This window comes from Equus przewalskii, chromosome 13, assembly GCF_037783145.1.
Source record: "Equus przewalskii isolate Varuska chromosome 13, EquPr2, whole genome shotgun sequence".
Taxonomy (NCBI): Eukaryota; Metazoa; Chordata; class Mammalia; order Perissodactyla; family Equidae; genus Equus; species Equus przewalskii.
This window is the reverse complement of record NC_091843.1, coordinates 75,772,167-75,799,506: the sequence shown is the minus strand read 5'-3', so window position 1 is coordinate 75,799,506 and position 27,340 is coordinate 75,772,167. Positions and strand designations below refer to the sequence as shown.

Sequence of the window (27,340 nt, the reverse complement as noted above, 5' to 3'; positions counted from 1 at the left end):
AACTGTTTCTAAAACTAACACTTGACTATTTCAGAAAATTTTGCATGTGGACAAGTATAAAGAGAAAATAGAAAGTTACTTATAATCCTAGCAATTTGGTTTATGTCTTTTCAGTTTTTGTTTTATCTCACACGCGTACATACACACACACATATACATGTGCACGCATCTATGTTTTATTAGGTTAATACTGACTATACTTGCTCAGCATATGTGGGTAGTAGTAATCAGAAGTTTGTACGGCCAGTACGTCCAGTAGAAGAGTCAATGCTCAGAATCTTAGGGTTTTACTCAGTGGGCTAGTAGTTACCAAGAGTTTTGCAATTGTAACATCCCTTGGTAATTTGGTTTAAAATATTCCCTTTCCCTCTTTCTCCTAAAAAGGGTGGGTGGTATATATACAAGTTTGCTCTTTTAATTTAAGTGGGTTAAAATTCATTCCCTTGGGTGGAAATATTTGCAACAGTCTGGAGATCATTGGAGAAACTGGAGAAGGCCACAGGCCTGGCGCTAGGAATTACAGTTTTGAGATGAACACTACCAAGAGGAAAAAACTTGCTAAAGCAATCTTGCAAATTCTTGGAGGATATCTTCCCACCTCTGCAACAACCCCAGTCAATTTACTCTCTGTCAGGCCTCTAAAGAGCACCATTCTGTTCCACAGATTTGTAAAACGAGGAGGTTTTTTTGCTGCTTTTTTCTCTTGGAGCCCATAGCCAATGCATCAGCAAGTCCCATGGGCTCTACCTTCAAATTAAATCCCAACTCCGACCATTTCCCACTATGAGTGTGAGTATTGTTACCACTGTGGCCAGCGGCGCCATCATTTTGCGCCTGGAGTATCGCCATCGACTCCTAACCAGTTGGCTTCTATACATGCCTCCTCTTCCCCACCAAATCCTTTCCTCACACAACAGCCAGGGCAGCTATATCTCTGTATCAGGATCTGGGCAGGAAACAGATGGCATACACAAACTGGGTAATTTAAAGACAGTTTAAATAAAGGAATAATTTACAAAGGTAAGTACAGCTTTGAGGGAAATCAAAAAGTGATGGTGCTGTATCTCAGAGCGCAGGAAGTGGTTACCAGATCCAGAAAGGGGAATACCCAGATCTCACCCAACCCAAGCTCTTTGATGCTCTCGTCTTATAGCCCAATCCCATTCATCTCGGGGCACTGAGCCAGCGAGGAGGCTAAAGAGTGGATCTTGAGGGGCAAATAGAAGGAATCCTTTAAAAGTGAAAATCTGAGAATTTCCTTCCCCGCTGCAGATCCTGAATGTGTGCCTATCTCAGTCATTAGAAGGATATACTCTTTCCCTTCTCCTGATTCCGTGAGAGAGTGTATACCAAGGCACAATCTGGCTTCTCTCTGTTTCTAGACACTCTGCTCCTGGGAAGATGGAGTGACTTATTGGATTGATAAGTGTGGGATGGAAAACCAGGTGTGGCCCCTCACCCCCTTAGGAGTGAGCCAGCCAGCAGAAAGCAGGTGCTCTCCTCTGCTCTGCCATCAGGTAAGCCCTCCTCAGGGTGCCTCGGCCCCTGTCCGTTGATGCTGCCATCACTTGACACGCAGTGGTTCTTTCTGCCTAATCTTGGAGTTTAGTATTGTTAGCAAGTCTGCTTTGCTAACTGACCTAAAGCAGCATCTAACAACTGCACCTCTATCAAAAATAAAGCTGGTGTGTTGGTTTCTATCTTTACTTAAAACAGAATTTCTTTCTTCATTCATTCATCAAGTATTTTTTGAGAGCCTACTCTTTGCCAAGTACTATTCTGCTGCTTAGGATGCATTAGAGAGGAAAAGAAAAAGAAAGACATAAAAATCCCTTGCTTTATTTTGCCAGTTATTTAAAACTTGGGTGGGGAACAAGGGTACAGTTTATCGGAGATCTCTTCTGAGACCTTCAGCTTTATTCAGAGTAAAGTCTCATCAAAATAGAAAGTTTCGTGATAGCCTACAAGGCTCCTCTTGACACTATCCCTGCTCCTTCTCTCTTCGTGTCCGGCCGCACTCCCTTTCCTGGTCCTTTTGGCTTCTTGCTGTTCTTTGAACACACCACGCACACTCCCTCCTCTGTCCTTTGCACACGCTGTTCCCCTCACCTGGATCACTCCTCCCCTAGATGGAGACATGATCTGCTCTCGCACTTCTGTCCCGCACCTTTTCAAATGTCATCGTCCCAGTGAGGCTCTCCCATTCATCTGCAGAAAATGAACACCCCACAACTGTTTCTAGTCTTTCTCTATTTCCTTTACCCACTTTTATTTTTCTTCATATCATTTGTTACCTCCACATGCATACGTCACATGTTTGCTGAAGGGTGCACCCTATGTCAACGAGGAACATGCGCTTACATAATGCTTACTGTCTGCCAGGCACCATTCTAAGAGCTTTGCAACCATTAACTCATTAATATCATATCACGGCACTTCATATCACCCTTCTAAGGTAGGACCTGTTATCATCTGCTCTTCACAGATATAGAAGCTGAGGCACAGAGAGATTACATAATCTGCTCACGGTCACAGAGCTTGTAAGGGTGGAGCAGAGATTTAAACACAGATAGAATTGTACCCCTGATGAGAATTATATCCTGTAGCAGAACAGGGACTTTGTTCTCTTCATGTTCTACCCCCAGGGCATAGACTAGTGCCTGGCACTTAGTATAAATGCATTAATAAATGAATGAATGATGTTACCTGCTTCTTAGAGTTTTGAAGGTTAAAAATATTAATATATGTAGAGCGTTTAAGTCAGTGCCTGGCACATAGTTAAAGCTCAATAAAGATTAGAAAAAAAAAAAAAAAGGAAGATGTCCATAGCTGCCTTTCAGTTAACCTTGGCCTATATTAATACCCTCTCTCTATCTTCTAAGCAGCAATTAGATATTGTAATGGGTTCTCAGCTTAAAATTAGAAGATCGGTTCTCCAGCTATGCTCAGATCTATTATTGCTGGACCACGAGCTGGACTAGTCTCTCCAGGGCTAAAATCAAATACTGGAATTTTCCCATTTTTCAGGAACATCTCAAATAAGTGGATAGAATCTTTAAAATCTTAGATTTTTCTCTCATGAATTTTTCTTAAAACATCAGCTATGACATCTTATCTGCTGGGTACAAAAGTGAGGGAACAAGTAGCAGACAAACACTAACAGGAAAAGATGAAAATAGCCCTAATTGGAAGCCAGGAAGCAGCCTGGTTTTCTTTATAAATATAGGATCAAGGCAGTGTGATATACAAACCAACACTGAATATTCTTAAAAAATAAATAAGTGCATAAATATTGATATAGCTATATAGATCTCTGTATCTAGATATAAATACATAGATAAGTTTTTGTACTAAATCAGTTTTTTTGGGTTGGAATAAATATATCTATATTTTATCGTGCGACACAAAGAGCACCTTGACTTCCAGGATGTTCTGCTTCCTGAACAAATTAGAGAACCATTGAACTTGGAAAGCAAGAACAAAGAAAAAGCAAAAACCTGGCAGACCCAGTGTCAGAGATTTCCCGCTGGCTCACTCGTCACTCAAACAAGGAAACCCACAAGGACTTCAGCAGAACTGTATTTTCAGTGTAATGTTTGGTCTGAAGTTTCTTCTCCGCCCACGTGGAACTCATTCAAGTGTTTACGGTGCCAAGAAACGCAGTTCTGCGATGTTACTCTGACACTATAACGATAACTCATAGATCACTGTTTTTTTTAAATATAACCATCCAGAAAATCATGATTTTTTCCCATTGGCAAAACTTATAAAAGAAAAGCCAAAATAGCTTTTTAGAAGTTATTCAGTAGCCCAGTATTATCTTGCTTAATTATTTTTGCAAAGGAATTGTCTTAATGCAGGCTCTGATGGCAAAAAAAGTTTGCAGCTTAAGAGTAAAAATGTGAAAATAACATGTCATTTGGAGGGCCTAATTATGCTTTTGGAAGGAGCACTGAACTGTAGCTATTTTCATTAGTGGGCATTGACTGTGCAAATTCCCACTTCAATCGAGCTTTGCCATTGCCCCCAAACCATGCCCTTCGTGTAAATATTAGTGCAATTTCTACCGCAAGCATAAATCGTGGGGATATTAACCAGATCTCCTTGAACAGTTCCACTGAGTTCCTCCTGGCTGTAATGAATCTCACCAAGCAGTCAGCTGAAACATGTTTATTTTAAAATATTTAAACATTTACTTGGTGCAAAATAAGGGAGCAGCAGCAGCATGTTTAATGGCAATTTTCTTAGCAAAACGAGAGAAATAGACATATGCATTTACAGTAACTCCTTCTTACCTCACAGAAAGAGGCATTCCAAATCTAAAAAAGAGGAAGATAAAAAATTCCCTCCCCAAAAGTTACACAATCATTTCTCAAAAGAACCAGAACAAAACAAAACAAAACCCTCAAAACTTGGAATGTCCCCTTTCCCTAATTTTCCTTTCCTCTTCGATGTTGGCATTCCATTTCTCTCTCCACTGTATCTTTCATCTTGGTAAATCCCCCTAGATCCTCACTATATTAAATTAAAAGAAAAAAATGCTTCTCCCGCAGGCGGTGTTATTGAAACCAGTCTAGTCTCACCAGTACAGACTCAGCAACCGGGGCAGTAACTCGTCCCTCTACCAGAAGGATTCCTGTTTGCTCCAAGAATCAGCCAGGTTCTCACAAGCAAACAGCAAGACAGGTTAGCAGACCTCTGGATCCGTCTGGGACCCTCTCTATCTTTCTGGAATGGTTTCCACACCTGATTAGAAAGTTGTGAATAATATGCTTCAGAAAAATGTATATACATAGATCTGGAACTGAGGGAATCCTTGTTTAAAATATGGAAAAACAGATGAAATATCGCAAACAGCCTCTTCCTGTGAGCCTCGTCTTGTGATCACCCCACACAGCTGCTTCACACTGGTGCTCGCCTCATGGAAGAGGTGACTCAGCTTCTGTTGCATTTTAAACATGTCTGGTCACATTACACAACAAAATTAATTGCTATTGCCATAGCTCTACTTCAGTCTAGTCTCATATATTTGAAGTTCATACAGCAAACAGCCCGTTCTGTTGCACCTTAACCTCGCCTAGAACATAACACAAATGTGAACCTCAGTATATCTGAAGAACCAATGCTTAAATTTTATTTATTTATTTTTATTTTTCCTTTTTCTCCCCAAAGCTCCCCAGTACATAGTTGTGTATTTTTAGTTGTGGGTCCTTCTAGTTGTGGCATGTGGGATGCCGCCTCAACATGACCTGATGAGTGGTGCCATGTCCACACTCAGGACTCGAACTGGCGAAACCCTGGGCCGCCATGGGGCCGGCCCCTTAAATTTTATTTTTGTCTGCATCTCCATTCATTAAAAGCTGTGAACATTAGAAAAAATACACTATGTAAAAATAACTTCTGTGTTTCCATATAGAATGTAAAAGGATAGAAGACTGCAGTTAGCATTTCTAAAAATAAGGCTAGGAATGTCGCCCTTGCAATGTAATTACGAAGCCACCAATGATTGTAGTGAGTTAGGAAATTGCATCTGTAGCATGTAATTGGCATTGACAATGAATGCAGAGGTAGAAAATTCAATTGCTACTCTAATACTTGGATCACATCAGGCGGTCATAAACTAACTTTTAGAAAACTTTCAATAAGAATTCACATTCTGCAGTTGTGCACCCTGATTCATAAGGCATATTTTAAAATCCAAACTCAAGAATAGTCTCTATTTTTTAAAGATAACAATTGGCTTGCCCAGGACTAGTAAAGTCTATTTCACTTTCAAACTTAAAATCGGTTGCTATTACCTTCACTACGTCTCATCTACCTTATTTTGCACAGTTCATGAAACTTTTGCAGTGAAGAATATAGTATAGCATATATTCTGGCATCCTCAAGTTTATGGATGAAAATAAGGATGGGAAGAAAAACAAGTGTCCAGCACTGTTTACGGGTGAAAGATTTTTCTATTTTCTGGCCCCTCACATGCAATCTGCTACAAAGTCCTGTCTATTCCACATTAAAGATCCACCTTTCATCTTCTTGTCCCCCTCCCCCAGGCCTGGTTACCATCCTCTCTCACCTGGACTCTTGTGGAGCTCCCTGACTGTCTTCCTACCTTTACTCTTGCCTCCTGTAATCTACTCTACACACAATGGCCAAAATGATATTCTAAAAATTTGAATCAGATTACCTGACTCCCCTTTTTTTTTAATTTAATTAATTAATCGATTTTTTTTTTTTTTTGGCTGGGAAAGATTTGCCTGAGCTGTTGCCAATCTTCCTCTCCTTTTTTTTCCCCCCTCCCCAAAAGCCGCAGTAAATAACTGTGTCTTACAGTTGTAAGCCCCTCTAGTTCTTCTATGTGAGCCACCACCACTGCATGGCTACTGAGGGATGGATGGTATGGTTCCACACCTGGGAACAGGGCCTGGGCCACTGAAGCAGAGCATGCCCAACTTTAACCACTAGGCTATCAGGGCTGGCTCCTGACTCCTCTTCTTAAAACCTCATACAGGCATCCCACTGCACTTAGAGTAAAATCCAGACCCCTTGTCTTGGCCCACATCATGCTACAGCCTTTAGATCCTCATGTCCTGTCACACTGCTTTGCATTCACCATGTCCCAGCAGGCATTGGCTTTTTCCTTGTTCCTTTAATGTGCCAACAGCTTGACTCTCCCTCTGCCTGTAAGAATTGTCCCTCTCATTTTTAAAGCCACATTAAATACTAAATACTGATTGCATTTTCAAACAGCGAAGTTATCATTTAACCATTCCCTTTTCTTCAAGCCACTGAGTAGATATTGCTGGTTCACCATAATCTGTCTTCCTCTCTTTCTTGGACATACAGAAGACTCTAATCTCTAGCCCACTTGTAGTCATTTGGGGCCATATCATGAGTGTTAGCCAATGAAATGTGAGCATAACTAAGATGTGTCACTTCTGGGCTGAAGCAGTGAGTCCTCTGATTTTTGCATTACCAATTCTCCATCATTATTCGGGTCTTGGCTCAAATGTCACCCACTCAGGGAGGCCCCTTACCTGCAGCCCAGTATCTCTGCCTTCATGACCCTGTTGGGTATTTTTCTCCATTACACTAAGTACTATTTGAAGTTATTTATGTGTTTATTTAGTTAGTGTCCCCTCCTCCACTAAAAATATTAAGGTTCATAAGACAGGGACCTTTTTATCTTTTGCACTTCGTTATCTCCTATGACTAATGCAGTGGCTGGCACAATGCAGTGCTCAAGAAATCTGTTAAATATGTGATCGAACAAAGTGGAAATAAGAAACATTTGACCCAGTCTCACTCTTAAAGACCTCAAATATCATGATAGGCAAACCTCATTTAGTCAATCATTAATGTATTCATTCATCCATCCATCCATCCATTCACAAATTCATTCAACAGCTTTCACTGAGCACCTACTATGAGTCAGGCACTGTACTAGACAATGCGAAAGTGAGTGAAATAGTCTCCTAGCCATTGAGATACTCATATCATGATGGCACAGTAAGACATGTGAGCATATAATTATGATACCAGGTAGTATACGGAAAAATTGAGATTGGTGCAAAGTGCTATGGGAATGACATGGAGAGAGGAATTAGTTCTGAAACATTTAATGAACTATTTCACTAACAATACTGCATAATACATCATCTAGTATTTTGATATGGTGAAAGTGCTAAATCTTGAAGCTTCTGTTCGGCTATGATTACCACGATCCTTCAAATATCCTCAAAAAAGCATTACCAGTCTAATTTAATAAGATGTTAGGAATAGTTTGGCAAATTCAAATGTAAATGACATGCCACTTATTTCAGTGGAAGTACTATTCTGTTTGTTTCCACAGAGCAGGATTGTCATTATGCCTGGGCTGTGCCATCGGATGTTGGAACTCCTCTTCTTACAAATTGAATTTGCGAGCCTGGGTAGTCATTTAATGTTTCTGCGCTTTGGTTTTCTCGTTGATATAAAGTAATGTCAGGAAAATTCCTTCTATTAACTTCAAACTAATAATGTTTGAATTAGGTTCTAAATGTGGAAAAGAAAAAGTCAAACAAACCCTTTGCATGTCTTGAAAGAATATTTATGTTGTCTTTAAATGAATCTTGAATTCTTGCATCCTGCTTTGATATGTAGAGGTAGGTGATCTTGAGAAAATTAATCATCTTGCTAAGCCCCAATTTCTTCAGCTCTAAATTTGAGTTGTTTTAAGAATTAAGTGAGTTAATGAATGTGCTTGGCACTACATAAGCCCTCAATAAATGGTAGCTAGATTATTATTAGTGGTATTTTATTTTTGAAATACAGTCAATCCTTATTATTCACGGATTCCATATTTCCAAATTTGCCTACTTGCTAAAATTTATCTGCAATCCTAAAATCAGTACTTGCGGCACTTGCACGGTCATTCGCAGACCTGTGCATGCAGAGTGGTGGGAAATTTGAGCTGTCTGAAGTGCATGTTCCCAAATGAAGTCGAACAAGGTGACACTATGCCTTCTTGTTTCACTTCTCATACTGTAAAGAAATTTCCTTTTGTGGTCTATTTAGTGCCATGTTTTTAAATTTTATGCTTTTTGTTGGAGATTTCAGTGTTTAGACAGCCCCCGAGCATAGTACTGAAGTGCTGTTCCTATGTGCAAGAAAGCTGTGATGTGTCTTCCAGAGAAAATACATGTGTTAGATAAGTTTCAATCAGGCATGAATTACACTGTGGATGGCCATGACATTATTATTAAATAAGTTGTCTTTAAATAGAAAAACACATGAACAAAGTTATGCATTGATCAGTTAACAAAAATATTGTGACTAAAGGCTTGCAGGAACCTCACCCTGTACTTCCCCCAGGAACAATGGTTCAGTATTCATTGATTCAATGTTCGTGGTGACTTTACGGAACATAACTAGCATGACTAATGAGAATCAACTGTATTTATATTGGAGCCTTGCTTTAAAAACACCTGCTATTTAGTGGAATTCTACACAAACAAGACTATTGGAATTCTCAGAATAACTTTATTCTTATAAATACCTGTATCAATATTTGATATAACCCAGCAAATATTAAGGATCAGGGCCAAATTTAATTTCTGCCACTCTAAGTAGGGTTCTCCTGGTTTTGTCTAGTCAACCAGGTAGGGGGTAAAATAAAACATAAACATGGTGTACAAGAACATAGTTTTTATTTCCAAATATATGACTTAAATGAGAAGACGTTTTTGGAAAGAAGAAATAGTATTCCTTACAGAGAGAAGCATCCTTCCTCTCAGTCAAGCTTCTACACGGGGAGGGACATTAAAGAGGAAGAATTGCCTCGAGTGAGAGAGGTTGTCACAAATTCTCTCTCCCATGAGCCTGCAAGTATGCAGACAGTCCCTGCCGTTGGTTACTACTGTGGGTAAAGATATTGAATGCAATTATGGAGAGAGGATCTTGGAAGTGAACACATTAAAACCTTATCCATATTATTGCCCAAACATCTCTCGGAAGATTAGCCTTGGCAGAGAATTAGCACAAGGAAATGAGAATCGGGAAAGGCCAATATGTACCTGGGAGAAAGATGGTTCTTAAACACCAGTGGGATTTAAGAATCAAATCAGAATCAATCTACAATGTGGACACCCAGCCCTGCCTCTGGGGATTCTGACTCGGTAGGAATAGCTGGAGTCCCAGGAATCTGTAGTTTGGCAACTGCCCTCGGAATCTTGATGCAGATTGTCCTGGACCACACTTCTGGTGCTGATGGGATAGGTAGCCAGCTTCAAGGAGCTGTCACACCTGCCGATAGAGTCGTTCCTCACCACTCACCCGAACGCATTTCTGTGCATTATTCCAGGGATGTAATGCGTAAATGAAGTGATTCTCTGGAGGAAAAAAACTTACAAGGATGTGCTGAGCAGACTGGAAGGATGAAAGGTTCTGAAAGCAAAATTTGTCCATGTATCATTTTATGTAACCATTCCTATTCCTTTTGGGGGCCTATAACGTAAATGGAAAGAGGGTATACAGGTATGATGCTAGGATGGGGCATTCTACAATTAAAGTGGTCATATTCATTGCTTCTAAATTTATATTTTAATATTGTTGATTCATAGGGAAAAAATTTAGGTCCTTAAAATTGCAAACACTTGTATCTTCATGCCAAAGCACTGATGTGCTCAATAATAACACATTTCGTGTACTTCCATAGACATTTCCTGACTTTAAAAACCAGCCAACTAGCTGCAGTCAATCCTTAAGGTCACTAACTATGACCACTTACTCTTTCCTTCATTCATTCAACAAATCTGCATGGCACTTAAGATATATGAGTGTTGACAAGTTTGAATTCTAACAGAGAAGACAAACAGTAAATATAGCCAGTAGTAAATTATATATTAGAAAGTGTTAAGTGCCATGGAAAACATACATGGGGTGGGGATGGGGTTGAGCAGAGCAGGCCTGTCATTTATAAAGACTTGTAGGAAGTTAGAAAACTGACATGCAGAATTCTAGGCAGAGGGACTGGCCAGTGCAGGAGCCCTAAGGCAGAAAACCTGTGTGCAATATTGGCGGAGAGGAGGAGCAAGTAGTCAGGTGTGGCGGGATGGTTCTGTGTGGGAGGGTGGGAGGAGATGAGGTCACCGTGAAGAGGGAGGAAGTTTAGAGAACAGAGGGCCTTCTAGGCCATTGTAACAATTTTGGCGTTCCCTCTGAATGAAATAGGGAGCCACTGAATGTGAGCAGAGCAGTGACTTGATCTGGCTTTTGTTTGTAAATGACTTGCTCTGACTGCTGTTGAGAATTCATTGTTAGAGAGCCAGGGTGGGAGCAGAGAAAATGGGAGGACAGTGCAGTAACCCAATGGGGAGGTGACAGTTACTCAGACCAAGACGGTAGTAGTAAAGATGGTCAGAAGCGGTTGGAGTCTGGGTATATTTTGAAGGCAGAGCCATGGACGTTTCCTGACAAATTGGATGTGGGATGGAAGAGAAAGACAGAATTCAAGGATGTTTCTCTGGATTGAGCAAACAAAGGACAGAGGTGGCATTAACTGAAATGTCATCCTGTGTTTTACCTATCACCGCACCATATGCAAAAGTCTACCAATCAGGATGAACTTAATCAAATGGCATGAATGCACACAAATGCATGGTGTGTCACCTCCAGAAGCCAACCGCCTAGGTTCTAATGTTGCCTCACCACTTTCTAGCTATGTGGCCTTGAGCAAGTTACTTAACCTCTCTGTGCCTCAAATTCTTTTTTTGTGAAATGGGGATAATAATAGTATCTACCTTATGGAGATAGTACCTACTTCCATTCACCTCATAAGATTCAGTGAATTGATATATGAAAACACTTAAAAACAGCACCTGGCACTATGTCAGCTAAGAGTACAGTTTAAACACTAGATGTGAAGAAGTTGCAACTCTTTTTCCCATACCCCGTTAAAGCTGGTTTTTCCCGGCTCTTTCCATGAGTCACTTGGTGACTTTTAGTAAGGAAGTTGTAAACCTTTCTGGGAACTTCAGAATAAAGAGTAAATGTGATTTCCATTTGCCTGTTTGTCAGATGAGAAGTAACACTTGGACATGCCAGAGGAAATGTACACACATTCAGATATTAAAATTAAAGGGAATTATTCTCAGATTCATGCTTCAGTCTTTAATTGTGTTAGAGAGAATAAAGAGGGGAAAATGTTTGAAAAAGAGACCTTAGATATCATCTAGCTTAACCCTCCCTTTATTCCTTCCACATGTTGTGTAACCCAGGTGCCAGTGCCCAGGGGTCACCTGCTTGGGAGCAACTAGACTTCCATTATTGGCATAAGATCGACTCAAGCCCTTTTTATAAATATGGGGGAAACAGCATCTATCGATATCCTTAGTAATCCTCGAGGGGCTTACATTTCTCTTCATTCTACTCCAATTTGGTGTTCTCTGTTAAAATCTCAGGCTCTGCCACTCTCCGATATCTTTTTTCCATCCTGTTCCCAATGTTGGACACAGCCTGGATTACTCTCATTTCACAAAGCAAACAAATGAAGGGCAAGTGCGCAGAGGTTTTATTGGGACTTGTATTAATAAAGGGTTACAGAGCCCCGCAGTACAGGAACAACTTCAAAATCATTACCATCACTCTCCTAAAATCTGGCGGTTAGTCCCTGTCGTAGAGAATTTCTATGTCTCTTGAAAATATCGCTTCCACTTGTATTTTTGAGGCCCCAGATCTCTCCTCTCCTGACTAAGCATCTTCAAACTTTCTAATTCTTATTTTATTATGCAAAGCAGTTTAATACTTGAGCTAAACTCTTCCCTTCTAAACTAGTCCTTCCAGTGTTTTCCCTCCCACAGCAAGCAGATGCATTAAGGTATACTGATAAACATAAGAGGCATTTATTCCAACCCCATCAATTGTATTAACTATCCTAGAAGGCAAAACCTGGGATTCATTCATTCAACAATATCCAATGAGCTACTATATCAAGTACTGTGCTGGGCCTTGGAGAGGCAACAATGAGCAAATTAGGTAGTGATCTGCACTCACTAACTAAGGCTCAACTGGCATAGATGGATGTTATTTTAAAAATTTACACACGTGTAAAATGCAAATTATGAAGAATATTAGAGAAAAGTCCCAGGGGCCATCAGAGTTTGTAGGAGATTGACCTCATCTAGTAAAGATGGATTAAGGGAGGCTCCCTGGAACTGAGATTAGATCTGAAAGATTAGAAGGAATAAAGAGGGGTGGGGGCAAAACTGAAGGGCTCTGAAGTGCAAGGAATCGTGGAATCATAGGACCAACTAAAGGGCGAGTGTGGCTTGAGGCGAGGGAGGGAGGCCGGAGGGAGATCCTGCAGGGTCTCATAGGATATTGACCTTAATGCAAGGGAAACCCCCTGTCATTTAAGCCACTCTGGCTGCTCCAGGAGAGAATGGAATAGAGGGAGCAGAAGTAGAAACAGGGAGGCCAGTGGAGGCTTTGGAGAAGTCCAAGCAAGAATTTATGGTGGAAGAGTCTAGCGTGCCAGCAGTGCACATGGCAGAAAGGGTGTGTGTTCAATTGTTTTCTCTTTCTGTGCACTAAAGTACATCCCAAGGGCCCTGTGGCACATTGCATATTTCAAATAAAGAGAAGCAAAGATATGTCTAGATCAAGGTTGCTCCACCTGGGCACTTTCGACATTTGGGATGGGATAATTCTTTTGTTGTGGGGGCTGTGCTGTGCATTGTAGGATGTTTAGCTGCTCCTCTGACTCCTACCCACTAGATGCCAGTAGCACCTCGTCTGCTCCCCCAGTTATGACAACCAAAAATGGATCCAGACCTTGCCAAATGCCCCCTGGGGTTTAGCAAGCGTAAAGGAGATGCAAAATTGCCCCTGTTGAGAACCACTGGTCTATAGGAACAGAGACAGTCATTTGTTTGAAATTATCTGAGAAATGTGAAAAATTTCCAGACTAGCTTCTCTGAAAATAATTGAGATGAAAATCACAACAAAACTGAATGCTTTTGGAAGCATTCTCCAATAAAACTTCATTTTGTGTGGATAATAAGGAAAAAAGGAAACTGGGAAAAGGAGTTTTGTCTATTATCAAATTTTATGTTTCATTATTTCAAACTAAGTTTTCTACAAGTCTTCTATCACTATAGGGGGAAAAAAATACACCAAAAACACTTTTTCTTCCAGAACTTTATAAGAAGATATTTCTCAAGGTTTTCTTCTTTTAACTCTGACATAATCCCAGAATGACTGAGATAGGCTCCTGATTATTTACAGAACATTTCCTTAAGAGGAAGCAGGCACATTGCAAACACAGATACAGAGAGTAACTTAGAAGAATTTTGGCTGATGATTATTTTTTCCTCTTCTTGAGCCTAGGGTCTGGATATTTTAGATTTGCTTGAAAAAATAATTCACTTTTAAGGCTATTAGGGATTCCACTTAACACTTTGTAATTTAGGACTGGCAAAAAATTGTGTTGGATAGATTACTATCTGACAATCTTTAAATTTGACTAGCTGTTGAGATCACACTGGGGAAAAAAATCTAGCCCGAAATTAGTTTTTTAAATAGTTCATAATTTGCTTTAAAGAAGGTAAAATTAAATTGGTATAAGGATTTTAATATCATTGGTCTGGTTGAGAGTGGCTCTGTTAGTATTTTTGTAGTAGATACGGCTTCCCCTTGTCCCTGCCCCTACCTCCCTTTCCAAGACCCTCCCTTCCCCAAGTCAGTACATCCGTAAACTGCCCTTTTGGCAGACTGCTCTCAAAGGCCTTGTGGCAGGAAAAATTCTCTTGGATTTTGTCCTTTCCATTCCATAGATCTGTTCTACTGAATGATCTGTAATTCTGTTCCCAAATCATTATTGGCAGATAACTGGAGTTTAGAAAGATTTATTGTTTTTAATTTAAAGTATTGTATTCCGACCGAGGACTACAAAGTAGAATCTTTGATGGGCCTCTTTCTTAAACCCCAAGCACGTGAGCACCGTCACACAGTCGGGGAACTCCTATGTTTTTTCCAAATTTTCTCCCAGGACATTTCAAACACGTTTCAAACGTTTTCTCCCAGGACATGTTAAGAAATGCTTCCTTGACGTCCAGCAGGGGCTCGTAAGAATCTAGAATTCCCTTTAGGCACTTTCAGTTTTTAAAATCCGGGGAGATTTTGATCACTCCTTTACATAATTGATCACTGAAGCTGAACTCTGATACATGATCCAGAGATCATCAGAACATCTGTAATGTGTGTTTTGCACGTCAACTAACAAAAGCATCTGACTTTCTCCTGAGGCTCATGGGCTCTGATGGAACATACGTGCTGTGGCAGACAGCGCCCGTGTGCACAATGTGGCTTTCCCTCTAACGTACACAATCTGTGTCTCGTAGGACTGCTGTCCCTGCCTACAATCTGGACAGTCGAGTTCTTCCTTCTCAGTGATTGACATCAAGGGAAAACACTGTCCTTGCCATGTCACTTTACATTTCATATGCACTGCGTCTTAGAGAAAAAATACACATCACGTTCCATGGGTGGCAAGTCCTGCAGAAACTCTGTGTGTGTGAATCACTTAGCCTTTCTGATCCTGTTTTCTCTTCTATGAATAATATCATTTTCATAGACTTCAAGATATCATTGACTTGAAGGTGCATCATTATTTTAGTTATCACTGAGAAAGAAATACAATGATGCTAAACTATGACACAATTCTTTTTATCACTTAGAATTATTATTTATTTTTGCTAGTTGAAAGAGTTCTTTTAGACTTAGATATAGATTTTTCTCATATTTTACTCTTGCATATAGAAAAAGGAAAATACAAGCCAAATAATTAATTAAGGTGTTCCTAAAATTTCTTTAGAGGCCAGCTTCTCAGATTCAGTTTTGAATGAACATGCCCGTGGATGCTGATACAGCATGTTCAAAAAGACTGCTTTCCTATTGTCATCATACGTTTTCCCCCAAGCTTCTGACACCTATTTACAAGTTTTAATGTTATGGCTTTTTTCATCTTACCAAAAGGTATCAACAGAAGGGTTTTAGACAACGATTACAACTCAAGTTGAAATGACACGGGTTTAGAGTTTTCTAGTCTTGCCACAAGAAATAACTAAAAGTTTGTCTACAGTCAATGGCAGTTGCATCATGACTCCTGTCTGGCCAACAAAGATTGCAAGATACTCTCCAATTTCAGAGATGTTCAAATGTGAAATATGTGTTTCTTAGAATCAAAATTTTGATTTAAAAACCTAAATGAGGTAGTTGTGAGTTTGTAAAATGACTTAGTAAATTTTACACATCATGCCTACGTAATACATCTTTATTTAGGTATTCCTGTGTTTGTGGAATAATAAGAGAGGTTGCCATGGAGAACATTATGCCTGCTAGGTTTTAGAAGAAAAATGTCAGACTCAGAGTGCAAGGCAGCTCCTTAGGGGACGTTATTTTTAGAGGTCAAGTGGTCACATTGCCCCCCAAATATCCCTTATATTCCTGCCAGAGTCCCTGAAATTCCAAAGTATTTGAATTCTTTTCGAGAAGATGCATGTTAAAAACATGGTCTGGAAACTGGGATTTATTAATCTATTACTAGTCAATAACACCTCGGGTTAAGGTTGTTTCTCAGAATAATTGTGGACTCGACAGCCTAGTTAGAAACTAATCCATAGAGATGTAATAAGAAGAGAATAATTGCAAAGTAATAGATGTACAAAGTGGCAGAGTGTGACACAAAGCAAATATATAAATGCTGTACATATTAACAAGATTACAACCTGACTGTACCCTATAAATGAACATCTCAACTGACCTTAAATGTCTTGAGATGGATAACTGATTCTGGAAGTGTTTTCCATATCAATTAATTCATATCTTCAGAAGATTTAAAAAAATAATTACATGGGGCCAGCCCTGTGGCACAGCAGTTTAGTTCACACATTCCACTTTGGCAGCCCAAGGTTCACCAGTTCAGATCCCGGGTGCGGACCTATGCACTGCTTGTCAAGACATGTTGTGGCAGGTGTCCCACATATAAAGTAGAGGAAGATGGGCATGGGCCAGTCTTCCTCAGCCAAAAAAAAAAAAAAAGGAGGATTGGTGGCAGATGTTAGCTCAGGGCTAATCTTCCTCAAAAAAAAAATAATAATAATTATGTGTTCTTTAAAAATGGGGCTATTGTCACATAGTGGATAAAGAGTAGGCAACTTCCTGAGTGTGAATTTTGGAAATTTCCTAAACCTGTTTTATCCCTCACCTTCCCCATCCACAGTGGAGGTGATAACCATACCCTCCTGTATCTGTGAGTGTGCCTTTACTTTGTTCTCTAGTGGCTTCCTCATGGTTGCCAAATGGATTCTGCAGTTTCTGGCATCACATCTAGACATAACAACATTCAATGCCAGAAGGTAGGATGTTTCTTCAATTTTGCTTTAAGGGAGAGAAAACATTTCCCAGATGCCTTGTGGTTCATTGGCCAGAACTGATTCACGTGCTCTTCCTTAACTCATCATTGGCAAAGGGAGAGGCTTTATTGTGATCACCTTACCAATGAGGATTCACTCCTGAGTGACTTGCAAGGGACGGAGGCCTGTAATAAATAGGAATTCTGTCAACAAAGAAGTAAGTGGGAATGGCTATAAACTGGGCCAACTAACACTTCTGCTGTACTATCCCATGGGGTTATTAGAAAGCTAAATGATATAATTCCTATGAAGTACTTAGTAATAGTGACGACAGTGACAAACACTTCTATGACACTTGCTGTGTGCAATACATTGTTCTCTGCATACAGCTTTACATATACAGCAATCCTCACAAAACCCCCATAAGGCCTTTGTATTATTGTTATCTCCATTTTACAGATGTGGAAACAGGGCACAGAGAGGTGAAGTAACTTGCCCAAAGTTTCACGGCTTGTAGAAGGCTGTGCTGGAATAAGAATCCTGCAGTCTGTTCCTGGAGCACAGGTGCTTAACCGTACTCCTGGAAAATAAATAAGGGCTCGACCCCTGTTAGCCCTTACTATCATCTCTGCTGATCTACATTCCTCAAGCAACATTTACAGATTTTTTTTCTTGTTCTGTCCTTTGAAGATGGAAAGATGCATTTAAAAAAATGTAATAGAAGGGATTTGAATAGAAATTTAACAGAAGTGTTTTTCAAACTTTATATCATGACCTATTAGTGGGTCATAAAATCTATTTAATGAGTCATGACCAGTAGTTAAAAAAATAAGATCTAACGCAATAGGGTAGGGTAATGTAAGTTGTCAAGTAAAATGTATTTCTTATTTTAGTTATGGTCAAAGAGTTGTAAAAACCTACTCTAAAATCTTGCTGCTCAGAGTGTGAACCAGGAGAATTGCAGTGTCTGGGAGCTCCTCAGAAATGCAAAACTCAGGCTCTACCCTAGAGCTGCATGAGTCAGAATCTGCATTTTATGTACACACACACATACACACCTTATGCACACACACATTTCCAGGCTGTCTTGAAAAAAAATTGGAAAATCGGACAACACAAGGCTATTGTTTCTATAGGGCAAGAATCAGCTGGAGCTGAGCAGCCCCTGGGAACGCTGGACAGAGCAGCAGTCCTCAGTTCTCTCCTCTCCCCACTGCGCACCATTCACTCACACATGGTACCTGCCTGGTCACTGAAAGCATTTGAGTTTGTGACCTCTGGGCCACATTATCCCGGTTTTAAACTTTTCTTCATAGATCTTAATCATTGGTCATTAGATCCTCTTTGGACTTTCCTACTGAAAAGGATTTTTAAAAAATTAGGCTTCTGACCCCCGAATTGGCAACCAAGCTTAACTAAAATAACAAAAATATATGGCTCTGGACCTCCTGCTGCTGGCAATTGGCTTCCTCAGTCTTTACACTGCTGATTCCCATTCTGCTGCTAGAAAAGTGGGACCCAGGCTTTTGCTAATGGTCTTACAATTATTCCTCAATTCTTCTTAGAGATGTTTTGGTCCTCCTGTAAACACATGCCCTTGCATGGCCTCTTCAAATGTTCATTCTGTTGTTCTATTTATTCGATCAGAGACTTTAGTTTGTTGTTCTGAGAGGAAAAATTAATGTAATTTCAATTTTGTGTTCTCAGAGTAAAGTGCCTCAGGCTGCGGATGGACCAGCCCTCACGGAGATCCAGCACTGGAGAGTAGGGACAAATGTCCTTACAAAGCCTTTGGGGTATGAATTGGGTCAAAGTGAGACACGAAGAGTGAGAAGTTCTAAATTTTCTCGTGTGAATGATAATTTCCTCGTTGTAATGGGCTTAGTTCTCCCTTCTATAAGAAAGATGTTTCTTGATGCAAGTAATTGAAGGCCAGACTCAAACCGGCAATCAAGGAAATTTACTAGCTCACCCAGCCAAAAACTGCAGGAGAAGGTCAGGCTTCAGGGGTAATCAGATCAAGGTTCCAGCTCTACTGCTCTTTCAAGTGTCTCAACTCTGCCCTTCTCTTTGTATCTGCTTCATTTTTATCCTGGTCTCCTACACAGTAAATAAACAGCTGAAGTAGTTCACCATACAACAACTTCCTGTGGAAGAAAGAATATCTGTCCTGACAACTCTTTGCTGAGAGCAAAGAAGTTTCACAGAAGTCCTCACAAGTCTTCTTTTATCCCTCTGGTCAGCGTTGGGTCATTTGCCCATCCCTGAATGATTCACTGTGGCCAAGGTAACAAGACTAAGCTAACCAGGGCTTACTCTATTAGCTCATCCGTACCTTGTGGCTAAAAGGTGTGGGGTAGGGAAAACTATCACCATGAAGGAGGGGTGGAAAGCTGGATGGAGACACCTGCTTTAGAAGTTTTACAGCCAGGAAGAACCTCATTAATTACAATCATCCTCAGTTGCTACTTTACACGTAGGAAAAAAAAAGACTTCATACGGTAACCCTTCTTCTCTTTTCTTCATAAGGATGAAAACTTAATTGTAAAAGGATGAGGGAGGCGGTACTGCTAACACCATCTTCTCTCAGTGCCTGTCTTAGCGCAGGCTGCCGTAAAGAAACACGACGGACTGGGAAGCTTAAAAACTGGAAACTGATTTTCTCACTGTCTGGAGGCTAGGAAGTCCAAGATCAGGGTGCCAGTATGATTGGGTTCTAAGAGAGCTCTCTTCCAGGCTTGCAGGTGGCTGGGTTTTTTTGCTGTGTCCTCATGTGGCGCAGAGAGAGAGAGAGACACCAATAGACAGGGAGAGATCTCTCATCCTCTTCTTATAAGGTCATAGGCCTATCAGATTAGGGCCCAACCCTTGTGTCCTCATTAATCCTTAGTTCCCTTCTAAAGACCCTATCTTCAGATAGCTACATTAGGCATTAGAGCTTCAACAGATGAATTGCTGGGGTGGGGGTGGAAGTAGGGGTGGGGGTTTGGGGCAGGGGGTTACATTTAATACATCACAGTGCCCAAATGTTAATCATTGCCTGAGTATTTTTTGAGTATCTGTCCTGTACTCAGGCTGGACCAGGCACTGTGATAGCTAGAAGTGGTGTAGGGTGGGATGAAATACTCACTGGGCAGGCAAGACCAGCCGACTGGAAACCGGAACAAACACTGTGAGGAAGAATAAAACCTCAGGGAACTCCAGAGTGGCAGGATCAATGAGGGTTGGAATGGTCCAAAACACTTTGTAGAGGAATTGAGGCCTAAACTGGGATTTTGGAATGGGTGGAAGGAACTAAGTGTGGGACAGGATAAAAACCTAGACCAGGAGGGTAGCAATGAGAATAGAGTGAAAGGGCCAGGTACCACAGAGTCCTTCAGAGAAGACTGAGAAAACTTCATAGCTGATTGGCATGCAGAGGACTTCATAATGGAAGCATGGAGTGAATGAGTGAGGAGAGTGGTTCTTTTTTTTTTTTTAAATTATTTTATTGAGGTCATATTGGCTTATAACATTGTGTAAATTTCAGGTGTACGTTATTATATATCATTCTCTGTGTAGACTGCATCGTGTTCACCACCAATAGTCTAGTTTTTATCCGTCACCATACGTAAATGCCCATTTACACTTTTCACCCTCCCCTCACTGGTAGCCACTAATCTGTTCTCCTCGTCTAGGTGTTTGTTTATCTTTCACATATGAGTGAAATCATACAGTGTTTGTCTTTGTCTGGCTTATTTTGCTTAGGATAATACCCTCGAGGTCCATCCATGTTGTCGCAAATGGCATGATTTTGTCTTTTTTATGGCTGAGTCATATTCCGTTGTCTATACCACATCTTATTTATCCATTCATCCTTTGATGGGCACTTGGGTTTCTTCCACATCTTGGCTATTGTGAATAATGCTGCGATAAACATAGCGATGCATAAGTTTCTTTGAATTGTTGACTTCATGTTTTTGGGATAAATACCTAGCAGTGGGATAGCTGGATCATATGGTATTTCTATTTTTAATTTTTTGAGAAGTCTCCATACTGTTTTCCATAGTACCTGCACCAGTTTGCATTCCCACCACCAGTGTATGAGGTGTCCCTTTTCTCCACAGCCTCTCCAACACTTGTTATTTCTTGCTTTGTTAATTATAGCCATTCTGGGGAGAGTGGTTCTTTTAACAGAGATCAGAAATTCCAGAAGGAGAGAAGGTATGGGGGTGGGTTAGTTACATGTGGAAGGATGAGGAGTTCATTTTAGAAATATGAGTTTTTAGAAACTGGAGAATTTACTAAGTAAAATATCTGTAATGTCATTGAGAGTAAGAGCAAAGAGAGGCGAAAAAGTAGGATGGGAGATAATGAATATTTGAATCATTATCATAAGGTTGATAATTGAAGCTAAGGAAATGAATGATCTCTTTGAGAAAATATGTAGAGAGAGGTGTGGAAAGAAAAGAGCTTTAGCCATCCTTACTACCCTGAAGGATCTAGCAATAACAATGGCATAATGGTGTAAGATTCTTGAAAATTTAGTGGATTTAGTTCTGATTTTCTCAGCATATACACAGCATTTAGTGCTATGTAACACGAACATTTATTGGTTGGCTTAATGGTTGAATGACTGAATGTTAGAAGTTCAAAATCCAAAATGCCTACTGTGCATTGGAGATGTTTTGAAGTCCAGTAGCTTTCTCGCTTCCATTTAATTGAGTGCTTTAGGCATCATTTATTACTCATACACTGAAGAAATGCTTAGCTCACATGGTTCTCCCACCGCATGAAGGGGTTAATTAGCTGAGTTTTCAGAGAAGTCATCTGACTGTCAGGCTAGTCCAGGTACATTCACGGAGGCATTCCCAGTGGGCAAAGAGCCTGGGAGAGCATAGCACTGTGCTGTGACCTGGTTTTCCCCTTGGAATCAGGTCCTGTCTCCTGGGCCTATCTCTGCCTCTTCCCTTGGCAGTTCCGTTGTCACTGACCTTTCTCTCTGTGCCAGCAGCTGCTGCTGACAGTCAGGCCTCAGTTTCCTCTGTGAAGCCAGTGTATAGCGTCTGCTTTTGAATTCCTACTCCTCCCTTAGGAGCTCAGGGCTGCTCACAATTGAATATTTTAGATCTTCCAACCTCTTTCCCCACTAGTAATATTTACCAATCTAGTGTCTAGTTCTTGTGGGGTCCTGGTGTGGATGAACGAATTTTATGCTAACTGGGGGCTTTCTCAAGACAAATATAAGGAGTTAATTAATAATATATGTAGTGTTATAGCAAAATGCCAGGACTTTAAATCCAGACAATCCTGGCTGTGAATCACTAGTCTTTAATTTGACGAGTGTGTGATTTGAGACAGTTGCTCAACCTTCCTTGAAAATGGTTTCCCCAACTAAAAAGATGGATGGAATGACTATCTTTGAAAGTGGCTGTAAGGATGAATAAGGTAACATACACAACGAGACCTTGCAGTAATTGTTATATTGTAGAAGCTTCAGAGGATAGTACTTATATGAGAGACCAAAGAAAAATACCTGTGTGCCTTTTCTCCACTTCACCAGTCACTCTACATGGGCTTAGGAGGAGGAAGATTAAGGCAGACAGACAGACAACCTTTCCCCTAATTTAGGAAGGTACACTCCAGGTTCTACCAGGTCAGAGCTTTCCGATTTCTATGACGTTATTTTGTAAGCCAGTGCTTCAGCGTACTGAAGAACAGTGCCTTAGAGAACTAAGCGAGTTAATAGATTTTCCTTAAATTGGAGCAATTTTCTTCTCCTTTATTGAATCAAGAAATCTGTCAAAGATGCATAGAATGGTGTAGATAATACCCCAAGGTAACAAACTCTATTATGCTGTATTCCATTAGAGCTGAGCCAAGGGTATTTTGGAAGGAAATTTCACTGTGAAATAAGGGGGTTTACAGGTGAAACTTGATAGTGTGTTTTTCTCCAGGTTGTTCACCTTGTATCTTAGTAGCATTGTCCCAGATGGACATATCCCAGGTTCACTTTTTCCTCTAGAATCTAGTGTTAACACTAAATTCGAGATTATCTTTGAAGTAAACATTAAAGTGAACAGAGAAATATTCAACTTCCCTTGGAAGGAGCATTTCAATTGCCTTATCATTTTCCCCCCTCCATTTGTGTAAGCCAGAGTCACCAGTATCTTTACCATAAATAAGCGGGCAGGTGACTTTGCAGCTGCTCCTGAGTACCAGCCAAATCTTCTTCAGAAGTTATACTCTCTTCTGACTCATAACAACTAAGACTCAACTGTTCTTTCTATGAATGCTGTCATAAGTTTTATAAAAGCAAATATATACCTTATTTACTAGCCATGTCCCTACATTTTTTTATTGATATCTATATTTTAGCATTAGGAGTATATATTAAAATTGCTCAATGCTAGGTAAAAATACATATCTTCATGGTAGAGTTGGGAAGATTCCAGTTACTTTAAGAAATAGACTTGTGCCTAAATAACCAAACCAATCTCAAATTGCATAGTTTGATTATGTGCATTCTAAAAGCAGTGTCTCACTGGAATTTTATCCCCATCGAATAAAAGGTAGACTATTTGTCTAGAAGAAATTGTGGAAGTCACAGAAAAGTTTTGTTTTCATTGATGAAGAATGAAGAAACAGAGGTCCTGAGAGTTTCTGATTGTACACTGTGATCAGCTAGCTAAAGGAAGGCTGGTGTCTAGGGTTCTTGGTTTCTGACCCTGCGTGCTTTCTAAAACACTGTGGTTATTAGATGATATTGTGGCTAGCTTTAAAAGAACGTGGTGAGCTTTTACTGTTTTGAAGTAAAGTAGTGGCCTACATAGTACTACAAACTATTTCCTAGAGTGAAATTCAATTGTGTAAGTTTTAAGATACAGTATTGGTTGAAGTATAGGGAAATTAGAAATTTTCCAATAATATAAAATCTTGAAGACCAGAGCCTGAACACAATGCTATGGATTTAAGCTTAATTCTATCAGAGACTCTAAATAGAAAGGTATTGCTGAAAGGGCCCCAAAAGACCTTTGTTGTTTAGATAAGGAACAAGGAAACAGGGCCCCAGAAAACTCAAATGACTTGTTCAAGTTCATTCAGCCACTTAGTGTCTGTGGACCAGAACTTAGATTCCTTCTCTCCCAGAAGAGTGCTAACCCACCACGGTATCTCATCAGGTGAAAAAAAGGGGAAGGAATGGTTTCCTTTGATCTATATTGACTTTACAGTTCAGAACAAAATCTGCTCTCTAAAGTCAGGAATAGCTCACTGTATTTACTCTAAATAGGTAGCTTTTCCTTACAGTTACTACATTATTATCATGTTGTATTTTTTGGAGAGAAGAAGGGTGTTATGGGTGATTTATGTTTCCCAAAAAGATACGCTGAAGCCCTAATCTCCAATATCTCAGAATGTGACCTTATTCGGGAAAGGGTCATTGCAGATGTAATTAGTTCATATAAGATCATACTGGAGTAGGGTGGGCCTTTCATCCAATATGATTGTGTCCTTATAAGAGGAGAGACTCAGAGAGGAGAATGCCATATAAAGAAACGGAGATGTACCAGGAGAAGATGGCCATTAGATAGCAGAGGCAGAGATGCCAGTGATGCATCCACATGTCAAGGAAGGCCAAAGATTGCCAGCCACCACCACCAGAAGCAAGAAGAGGCAAGGAAAGATTTTCTTCTCCAGCTTCTGAAGGAACATGGCCCTGCCATGATTTCGGACTTCTAGCCTCCAGAACCGTGAGAGAATAAATTTCGGTTGTTTTCAGTCTCTGGTTTGAGGTGCTTTGCTAAGGCAGCCATAGGAAATGAACATAGGCGACAATGTTATGAGGCATTTATTGAGCTTTTCCTGGTCAGTCTGCTCAAGGCATTCATAAAAGCTCACCAGCCTCAGCCTGTGTCCACTGTTTCCATACCCAGCGTGTACTCCTATGGCTGTTTCCTCACAAAGGTTTCGTACAGTTAGCTCTCCAAATGGGAGAAAGAATAGTGAAGGGAGGGAATATTTTCTCCTTTGCTCTTTAAATTTTGGAATTAACAATCTAGAGAAGAATGCAGGTGCAATTTTGTTGCAGGTTCTGGGTGTGCTTCTGTTGACAGCCAGCATGCTGTTTGTCTGCACAATCCCTGTGCTGTATCTTAGTTTCCTGCTATTTTCCTATTATTCTAAACATCTTGAGTACTTCTCTTTGGGATTCAAACCTATCAAGATGTCTAGATTATAAAAGTGTACCTTGCACTAAAGGTGAAAATGTTGATTTCCTTTAAAAAAAAAAAAGCAAATAGAACAGGAACTGGCTGCTTAGTGTAACAAGTTTTTTCATTTCTATCATTATTTAAGCTATCAATTCATTTGAGAAAAATGACCTAATAAGTACAAATTCCTATATTCAATAGGAATCAGATAGCTTTTCCTTTTGGCAAAAATTTGTATCATCTAAAGTAACAACAGTGTAATACTTTGACTTTCATCAGTTGTATCCTCGTTGTTAGATCTATGAGTTGGCAAAATTAACATCATCTTATAAGGTTAAAAATTTAAGACGGTATATTTTAATCTTTCATATCCTTCTGTTCACTGTAACACTGTTTTGTGTAACAGTAAAAAGACTCTAAATTATGCAAAGTGATCTTCTAACTCACTATTTTAACTTTATTAATGTTCCCAGAGACCTACCAGTGCCAGAGGTAATAATCATTTTGTTTGGATTGGAAATTGATGTTGAGAGCTTATGTAAGTCTTGAATTTAGAAGTAGCAAAGATCCATTTCCAGCTAGAATTAGCTATGATGTGTCAGAAGTTCTTAATATAAATGTCATAAACATTTGTTTTCTTGAATCACATTAGGTTCTATACTTTTAACATACAAATGCTAGAAACTATTCTAAAGCAACTTCATTGCTTTTTCGCTCTATATAATATCTTGACATTTTTGTCTAAGTTGGTATCTGTGAAGCTGGTTTGAAGAAAAATATTCTCTTCTGTATATGTTTAATTTCATGCTTTTCAACAGTTAAAGACAATAATACTGGTTCTTTTTCCAAGTGGGCATGTGCTTTTGGATTTTTAAACTATTAGTTGTCTCGGATTTGGAGTGACCTTTCCATATTCATGTGTTTACTACATCTCCTGGTTATTTTCCTAAAAAATTTTTTCCTTAAAAAGATTGCAGACTACATTCCTCAAAAGTCAAAATAAATTTTCTTATATCAATAAATTTTTTCTCATGAATTGAAAACTGTATCTCCCCTCTGTATTGATTTTGAAGTCAAGAATTGAAAGGCAAAATATTCCATGATTCAGTCATGGAAGTTTTGAGAAATGCTGATTGTTGACATAGGAATTCCAAAGGCATTGTGACCATCTCAGTAGTTACAAACTTCTATCTCAAAACTATCAAGCCATGCATATGCTTTGGGATGAATAATGGCAAGATTATTTTTCATTTATTAAGTGCCCCCAATCCTCAGCACAGTTACAGCTGAGGAGTCATGAAAACAAAGCTGCCTGCTCAGCGTCTCCCTCCCTTGCTGTTCTTTGGCGTGCTGCAGAGCTTCTCAAACTTCGTTGTGCTTACAGTCACCTGGGAATCATGTAAACGGGCATCTTGTGTCAATATTCTGGGCTAGATCTTGATATTCTGCTTTGCTAACGAGCTCCCAAGTGATGCTATGGCTGCTGACCCTGGACAGCACTTGAAACGAGAATATAGTGACCTCTTTTCTCCTGTCTTCTGGAAACAGAACTCTTTCTGTTGGGAAGCCCATTCTGTGTGGCATGAAACACAACCCAAGTATTGGCCAATCAGAATCTCCCCTAACAAGTGATCTGGGGACTCCAGATGGCATTTCTTCCCTGAGTTCTGAAAGCTGGGTTCATCTTTCCTGGCCCACAACGTGAAAGAATAAGGTGGATAGGAAAGAACAAGGTGAACGTGAAAAAGCGTTAAGTGAACAGAGATGAGACACAAGTGTGTCCCCAGGGCATTATTTGGATTTCTAGATCCAGATGTGCTTAGTATAAACCATCCCTCGAATTACTAGTTAATACAGTTTTTTACTTAAGCTAGTCTGAGTTTCCCTCTGATACAATCGAAGGTTGTGATAAATACATTGAGCTCAAATATTCAACAAACCATAATTAATGATGAGTATAGATGATTTAACGCAAAAGCAGAGCCAGATAACTGTCAGTTATGTAACTTGAGACATGTACTGAACTCAATCTACAAGCATTCTAATGCAAATTTAGAAGCAACGTGGTTAATTTCCAGTGCTATGATGATTGACTTACAGCACCGTTTGTTTACCTAAATGTGTGTAATAACCTCATGCCTTCATTGATGACAAGTACCTTGGACAACTACTTTTCTACTTTGTAGATGAAGAAATCAAAATTCACCCATCTTGTTCAAGGCTACATCTAAACTCACAGAACCCAGAACCTAGGTCTCTCCT

At 39.9% G+C, this 27,340-nt stretch overlaps 1 long non-coding RNA gene across 1 annotated transcript in view; it reads left to right on the top strand.

Annotated features, from left to right (window-relative positions):
- LOC103541330 (uncharacterized) overlaps positions 1-26,121 on the top strand; it is a 39,439-nt gene extending 13,318 nt beyond the window's left edge. Inside the window, exons 2-4 of the long non-coding RNA XR_542507.2 lie at positions 1,383-1,517; positions 4,554-4,686; positions 18,597-26,121. This is a non-coding gene — a long non-coding RNA (uncharacterized lncRNA). The remainder of the gene's footprint in view (positions 1-1,382; positions 1,518-4,553; positions 4,687-18,596) is intronic.
- The last annotated feature ends 1,219 nt before the right edge of the window (positions 26,122-27,340 follow it).